Source organism: Cannabis sativa, chromosome 6 (assembly GCF_029168945.1).
Source record: "Cannabis sativa cultivar Pink pepper isolate KNU-18-1 chromosome 6, ASM2916894v1, whole genome shotgun sequence".
NCBI classification, from domain to species: domain Eukaryota; kingdom Viridiplantae; phylum Streptophyta; class Magnoliopsida; order Rosales; family Cannabaceae; genus Cannabis; species Cannabis sativa.
Window position 1 is genome coordinate 70,605,626 of NC_083606.1, and position 8,839 is coordinate 70,614,464.

The 8,839-nt window shown below is 34.7% G+C and overlaps 1 non-coding gene across 1 annotated transcript; it reads left to right on the forward strand.

Moving 5' to 3' along the window:
• The first annotated feature begins 482 nt into the window (after nt 1-482).
• On the forward strand, nt 483-589 carry LOC115696065 (small nucleolar RNA R71). Its single transcript, XR_004007663.1, has one exon. It is a non-coding gene; the product is annotated as a small nucleolar RNA R71 (small nucleolar RNA).
• Nucleotides 590-8,839: the final 8,250 nt, after the last annotated feature.

The following is an 8,839-nucleotide window of genomic DNA, read 5'->3' on the forward strand; positions in this document are numbered from 1 at the left end:
CCTTGACCTCCCCATGAAAAGTTTGGATGATGCTTCCATGCCGGATTGTAGGAGTTGAGTACGGATTATTATTGCGGTTGAAGTTTTGATTACCCACATAGTAAACCGAAACTAGATTCGAAGGGAAATTTTCAAAAGTATGTCCATCACCACAATACACACAAGAAATTTCTGCCCTTTGAATGGCAACGGCTGGTTATACACTTCCTCCCATATTCATATTCTTCAAAATGTTGGTCATTGAAGCCATTTAAGTGGTTAGAGCGGTCAAAGCATCTACTTCAAGAACACCCGCTACTTTTCGGCTTGTGGGAGCTCTATTAGTTGACCATTGATAGTTGTTGATTGCTATCCTTTCCAAAATCTCAAAAGCTTCATTGTAAGATTTGGAAAGAATGGCTCCATTAGCGGAAGCATCCAACACCATCCTAGATGTCGCATTGAGACCATTGTAAAATGTCTCAAGTTGAATACAATGAGGAATACCATGGTGTGGGCACTTCCTCAACAACTCCTTGAATCTTTCCCATGCGTCACTAGTAGTCTCATCTTCCGATTGTTGAAAGGACATGATTTCACTTCGAAACTTTGCATTTCTTGTCGGAGGAAAGTACTTTCTCAAGAATTTTTCAGCCAAATCATTTCAATTAGTCACCGAATCGGGAGGAAGAGTATTAAGCCATGCTCTAGCTCGATCCCTCAAGGAAAATGGGAACAACTTCAATCTTAAAGCCTCTTCACTTACTCCTTGTAGTTTGAAAGAGTCACTCACTTCCAAAAATGAGCAAATATGGAGGTGAGGATCTTCCGTTGGCGACCCACCAAATTGACCAACCGTTTGGAGCATTTGAAACATGACGGGCTTGAGCTCAAAGTGAGGTGCTTGGATTTCAGGTCTCACAATACCTGGATTAAGCTCATTGAACATAGGGGCTGCATAATCTCTTATTGCTCGGGCTCTATCATCGGCCAAAGCAATAAGATTGGCATCATTATGAGCACCCCCAACTTCAAACCCATCGGCCATATTGCAGCGTTTTTTAGCCTTTTGTTCCTTTCTTCTTTGTCTGAAAGTGCGTTCAATTTCGGGGTCAATAGGAGCAAGTTCAAGGTCTTCTTCTTGCTCGTTCATACACTAGATTGCACCTGAAAAAGAAAAATGCAGCGCACCAAATAGGATTAAAACTTTAAACCAGAAAATAAATTGCAAAATAGTTGATAATACACAATTTTTAGTTTCAATCCCCGGCAACGGCGCAAAGAACTTATTGTGAAAATTATATACGCAAGTATACGTGCAAACAAGTAATAAAGTGATAAGTAAGATCGTCTCCACAGGGATTGCAAACAAAAATATCTTGTAAAACCAACTAATTACAACTTAAAATAAAAGAAATAACATGAAAATGAGTGAGCAATGATTTAAAATTAAAATGACAGTAATTAAACGTGCTAAAATTAATGCTATTATTGCTAGAAAAATTGCTTGCAGGAAAAAAAATATAATATGGTAAAAATGGTTTGAATAGGTATTTCCTTCTAGTCAGGTTTTTTTTCCAGGTGTTACAGCATCTGCTCAGCTTTACTCTAGCATTCTGCACAGAGATAACAAAAAAAATTCCTCTAGGCTTGGGAAAATTTTCCAACACTCACAAATTTAATTCTACCATTTAGCTCAATATATTCCTATATCAAACCAGCAAGCAGAACACTATTCAAACATCAATTTTTTAAGTTATGCAAGGTAAATGAAATATTCCTATTCCACTTACATAGGAAAAACCTAAATCTAAGTTTTTCACTTGCTCCATTTAAGTTGAACTACTAGATCTAGCCCTTCTGGTACAAGAACTAGCTTAGCAAATTGTTATTCATGGCCAAGAAACAACAATCCAATAAAATGAAACTCACTTGAATGAACAAAGGTAAAAATACTAAAGTAAGCTTAAAAATTAATCATATTCAACATAGAAGTTCATAGCCATTCAAGCCTCAAAAATCTAGCTCATAATCAAGTAAGAAACTAAAATCCAAATTGCAAAATACTCATCCATGGCTGCTGCCCAAGTTTACAATCTCACAGAGTTTTCACTTGCTCCATTCAAGTTGAACTACTAGATCTAGCCCTTCTGGTACAAGAACTAGCTTAGCAAATTGTTATTCATGGCCAAGAAACAACAATCCAATAAAATGAAACTCACTTGAATGAACAAAGGCAAAAATGCTAAAGTAAGCTTAAAAATTAATCATACCCAACATAGAAGTTCATAGCCATTCAAGCCTTAAAAATCTAGCTCATAATCAAGTAAGAAACTAAAATCCAAACTGAAAAATACTCATCCATGGTTGCTGCCCAAGTTTACAATATCACTGAGTTTTTACTACTAAGTACAAACAACAATAAAGAAAGTAGAAAAAAGAAAACTATTAAAGAAGGGTAAAAGAAAAATCAAACACTAAAAACTTGGTCCCCTCTCCTTTCTTCTTTGTTGTACTTCTGCTGTAGTTAAAGCTCCTCTAAAAAAAATGGCAGTTGCCTTACATGTTAGAGAATGATGGAGGTGTACTTCCTTATTGCTCTTCTTTAAGGTGTTGGATTTTCAGGGTACAAACTTCATACCCCAAAATAGAAGCCCAAACTTTTCCACCTCGGCCCACTAGGTTTAATCCCTTTTCTTCCACGTCAGCCAGCTGGTGTAATTTGAGTGGCTGGACCGAATTTGTTGAGGTGGATAAGTGAAACTTGTGTTTCCACGTCACTGCCAGGATGCTAAATTCGCTTCAGCATTGCTTCAGCAATCTGCCCCAATTTCAGCTTGTGTTCCTTTTCTTCCTTGCTTCCTTTTCTTTTTCCTATCAATTTCATTCTTCCTTTTTCAACAACAAACAAGCACAATTAATTGGAAAAACACACCCAACAATATCAATATTTACAAGACTTAAAAGTTAGCTTACTAAATAGAAAATAACACTAAAACTAATTAAAATTAAGGAAATAAACATATTTTCACTACTCTTCTCACAATACTTTTAGTTTAAAAGCATAAAAATAAGTGAGTGAATATCAAATAAAAAAATTATCACCTCATCAAACTTTAGAGCATGCTTTACCAAGCCAATAACAACCTTATTAGCACTTCTGATCGTGACATAAAAAATAACCATGTAAATTAAAAATTTAATTTGGCAAGCAAAACAAATTTGATGTGGCAGAATAGCATAAATTTATTGTGACTAAATGTGACTTTTAGTTATAACAAAAAGTTATTTGTGATAATAATACATAGTATATTTAGATACAAGTTGTCACTAATTTAGTTTTAGTCACAACAAGTATTGTGACCAAAAATACATGTAGTCACAATAAATTGTGATTAATACTTTTATCCACAAATTTAATAGTCACAACTTTTTTACTTTTGGTCATAACTTTTATTGTGACAAAAATTAAGATTTTTTGTTGTGTGAGCTAAGCATCTGTTTTTGGCCTTCCCAATCCAGTGGTCCTAAAAAAATATTTTCCCTTTCAAAATATACAATGTTTTGGTGACTGTATTTTGCAGTAAAATCAAAACAAAGGGATGAACAAGAAATGGCTACGAATCGCAATCAAATGTCCTTGTCATAGTGACATGTCATGAACACTTATATATTGATGGCAAAAATAACTTTGCTGGAGCTAGCAACGGTCAAGAGGACTAGGTTGAGAAAAATAAAATGTGAGAAGAAGAGGGAGGGTGAGTGAACTAAAAACCACAGTTGGCAGTCGAAAGGGAAGGGAGTTAGAGCGATTAAGAGAGATAAACAATTTAGAAAATTACGGCTTGATGAGAGAGCACTTAATAAAATATGGTATTTTAAATTAATAATAACAAAAAAATGGCATAATAAATACCATAAAATTAAAAATAAAAAATAACCAAGCCCATAGAAAGTATGCAAACATAAAACCATCATATTTTTCGAAGAAAGTTTTAAAATATTATAATAAGTGTAATTTCGTCTTTTCGAATTCAATAAAATTTGTCGAAGTAAAGATATACAATGGGCTTGAGCTGAGCATGGACCGATGGGCTTCAACTGCTAGCAAAGACCCAATCTATCTCGCTAACTATGTCGGTCACAAGTTTGTTGGGGTAAGTGTCCTTGTCTGATTTGCGTAATAGTATTCATGATTCTTATTGCCTTTGTTGACCATCTCATGCCATTTTCACTTTTGAATTTTTTAGAGTACTCTTCTTGTTGAACAATGCTCTAGGGTAGTAGCAGACATGACCCTGGAACTTGAGAGCCTCTAGGCTGAGTGCGAGGATGCCGTGAGCAAGAATTAGGTGGAGGCCATGGCTAACCTAGAGAAGGATAGAGCTGACTTGAAGAGTGCCCAAGATCATATGCAGAGTACAAGGAACCACAGGTCAAGGAACGTCGTCAGACCGACATCTAGCAGGTCTTGGCCTTTGTGAGAGATGGCTATCATGGGTTTGCTCCAATCTGCCTCTAAATATCGTTATATATATATATATATCTAACCCATCACTCAAATTATATTTATTTATTCTTCAAAAATAAAAACAGTGAGTAATATATTACAAGTCTACCTCAATAAGTTAGCCATATATATATATACACATAATAAGTTTATATATAGAAAAAAATAGAGACGGCCAAGTAAGAAAACGAGAGTGAGAATCTATACGTGGAGGAGACCCATGAACGTAGCGACAATGGAGCTCGATGGCATGGCAGCAAGCTCGACTCAACAGACTACAAATTAAGAAGAGTGTTGAGAATCTCTTAATTAAGCCCGTTGAAGAAGGTAGAATTTAACAATGGGTCTAGGATTTTGAGAAAGAAGGGAAAATGGCTAGGAATTAATGGAAGAGAGAGAGAGAGAGAGAGAGAGAGAGAGAGAGAGAGAGAGAGAGAGAGATTTGAATCATAAAAGGAAAGGGAAGGGGTCTGGGTTCTTTTGTGAAAGGGAGAGAGAGATCTGAATTGTACAAGGAAAGGGTGTAGAGAAAGAAAGCCTTGAACAGAGCAAGAAGAGAAAAAGACTGATAGAATCATCTTAGGAAAAGCTATTCTAATCAATTAAAGACCATTTATTTATATATGAGTTATTGATGCAAAGTACAATTAGTTACTTAAAAAACTCATTAACTACCTTAACTAACTGTTACACCATCAACTAAATTAAAGCTAACAGAAACTTAACTAGCATTAGTTAATAGTGTTAATATCCCCCCTCAAACAAAAAGGAGTTTCAGCCATTTTCAATTTAGATTGAAGGTAGCTAAAACGATCCTTAGCCAAGGGTTTGGTAAGCATGTCAGCCACTTGATCAAAACTGGAAACCTAATGAACTGATAACTTCTTTTCCAAATTTAAAATTTGGTCCATGACAAAAGGCAAATCATTCTCAATGTGTTTTGCTAGAGCGGTTGCACTCTGGTAGTCAACCTAAATAACATGGCAAGGAGATAAGACAACTTATAGTTCAATAAGCAATGAGACAATCCATTTTAATTAATTAGTTCCGTTGCTGTGATTGCTAAAGCACGGAATTCACTTTCATTGCTTGAGCAAGTAGTAACTGCTTGCTTCTTTGCAGATTATGAGATTAGATTATCACCTAAATACACCACATATCCTCCTGTTAATCTTCTATCATCAAAATAGCTAGCCCAGTCAACATCAAAGTAGCTTTCTATAGTCATGACGACAGAAGGTTTTAGGAACAATCCATCAGAGATAGCGCCTTTCAGATATCTCAGCAACTTCTTGCATGCCTTTGAGATATCTCAGCAACTTCTTGCATGCTTCCCAATGTAACATTATTGGAGATTTGAGAAATTGAATGAGTTTTTTGATAGCGAAGGCAACATTTGGTCTGGTAAGAGTAAGATCTTGGAAAGCCCCAATTATGCTTTTGTACAAAGTAGGTTAAATGGTTCTTCATCATTTAAAGACAGTTTTGTTGTATTGCTAATAGGTTTAGAGCAAACTCTTAGCTCCTTCCATATGAAGCTTAACTAGAAGATTTGTGATGTGTTTAGTTTGAGACAAGAACATCCCATTAGAATCTCTAAATATTTTCAACAAAGTAGTGAATATCACCTAAATCTTTAAAAGAAAATTGATTGTTGAAATCTGTAACTAGTTTAGATATAAGATTCTTGTTTGGGTCCGTTCCTAGAATATCATCAGTATAGACTAGGAGTATAAGAAGGATGTCTTTAGTACCATACACAAACAAGGATGTGTCCGGTTTTGATGTTTTGAAACTCCAAGTAGACTAGTTTTAAGTTTGTCATTCGAAGCTCTTGGAGCTTGTTTAAGAACATAAAGAGCCTTGTGTAGAAGTCATACATGATTTTGGTTTGGTCTGATCTACAAACCTTGGAGGTTGTTACATAAACACTCTCTTAGTTAGAAATCCATTAATAAATGCATTGCTAACATCCAATTTAGTGACTTTTCAATTTGAAGTAACAGCTAGAGACAGTACAGTTCTGACTGTAACTGGCTTAACTACTGAAGAAAATGTCTTCTCATAGTCAATACCTAGGGCCTGCATATAGCCCTTTACTACTAGTCTATTTGAACATGTACAATGAACTATCAACATTGAGTTTCACCTAATGAACCCACTTGCTGACAAGAAGAGTTCCCTAAAAAGTTCAAAAGTGAAAAATGGCATGATATGGTCAACAGAAAGGCAATAAGAATCATGAATACTATTATGCAAATAAGACAAGGACACTTACGGCAACAAACATGTGACGGACATAGTTGGTGAGATAGATTGGGTCTTTGCTAGCAGCTGAAGCCCATCGGTCCATGCTCAGCTCAAGCCCATTGGATATCTTTACTTTTGCAAATTTTATTGAATTCGAAAAGAGGAAATTACATTTAATATAATATTTTTAAAACTTTATTTGAAAAATATGATGGTTTTACGTTTGCCCACTTTTTATGGGCTTGGTTATTTTTTATTTTTAATTTTATGGTATTTATTATGCTATTTTTTGTAATTATTAATTTGAAATATCATATTTTATTAATTTTTCTCTCTCATTAAACCCTAATTTTCGAAATTGTTTTTCTCTCTTAATCGCTCTAACTCCCTTCTCTTTCGACTGCCAGCCGTGGTTTTCAATTCGCTCACCCTCCCTCTTCCTCTCTCATAGTAGAACATCCATCCCTCATAACACATCCACACTTCCTCTCTCAAAATTTTTCAAGAAATATTTTCTCTGATGTAACCAAGCTCATTCCTTTTTATTGGGAATCTGATCCTGCTATTGGTGAATTGAGTAAGCTAGGAACATGGGGTCGGATGGCCGATGAGATGGTGAAAATATAGATGAAAAAGGAAGAATTTCCAAGAACTATATAGATAATTAACAAATAAAAGTTTATGTAATATTATTATGAGTAAATTGCAGCAAAACTCAAATAGTCACTTCGCTAGCAATTAATTTCTAAAATCTAAATTTTGACGGTAAAAATTCATAAACCAAAATATTGTTAGCAAAATCTCACTTCTATTTATCTCAGTGCCTTATTTGCCTATGACCAAGTGCCAGGTCAACTCCTATTACTATGTCACTCAAAATGTAATTAAATGGCATTTCCACGTGTGCACTATTGTACACGTGGTCCACCTACATTGGTCTACATACTATATTAATTTGAAAATTATTTTAAATTAAAAAATAAATTATTAGTTTTACAAATGAAAACTAATTATAAAATTAATTACAAAATCCCACTCACTCAAATCGTCCCTGCCATGAAACCCAACTGAAGACAGTCGCGAGCCCAGATAGGAATCAAATCGCCCCCTGACGGAAATATGATTGATCTAGTCTTCTTGGAGAATTTAGGCAGAAAATGTTGAATATTCTTGACGCCTCCGCATCTCCGTCTCACTCCGTATTTAATTAATTTCTCAGAACCACGACAGCCACTCCATTCGTCTCCTGCTCCGACAAGCTTCCAACTTTCGTTCTCCCCAGTGAAAGACCCCAAGCAGTCGAGTTCTGCAACTGAATGCAGATTGGAACCATTGTTTTTTCCAGTCGACACCCACGACATTCATTCCTCACCATTGAACTCTCCTCAATTTCTTCTACCCAAATTTCAGTTCACTATAAAAAAAAATCTTACTTTTCGTCACAACAAAATTTGTGACTAAAGATAAAAAAAATTGTGGCTAATTATAAATTATCATTATCGTGTTGTGACTAAAAGGTCTGTGGCTGAAAGTATTTGTTACAAAGGTTAACAATTTATTGTGACTAAATGTGTTTTTAGTCACAATATTTGTTGTGACTAAAACTAAATTAGTGACAACTTGTGACTAAAACATAGTATTTAGTTACAAGTTGTCACTAATTTAGTTACAACTTGTAACTAAATACTATGTTTTAGTCACAAGTAACTTTTGTTGTAACTAAATGTCACATTTAATCATAAAAAAAATTATGTTGTAACTACAAGATTGTCACTAAAATTAAGTAGTATTTTTTTGTAGTAGTTAGGTGATTTTGTTGCTTGGAGTTTATGAATTTGGTTTTTGAAATTGTCTGGGATTTTCTTGTTAAAAAAATTAATCTGATAATGGTAGTGGTCTTATAATATTGATTACTAAAGATTTAGAAAATTAGGGTCTATTGATGTTGCGGATTGATTATTTTACTTGGGGTATTTGGAATATAACAAATGGTAATGATAAATTAATAGATTTCTTGATGGTATTTATTTTTCATTTAAGCTTTAATTATAAGTGAAAAGGGTTCCAGGCAAACCTGAAGCTGATGTTGGAGGAGCTTTT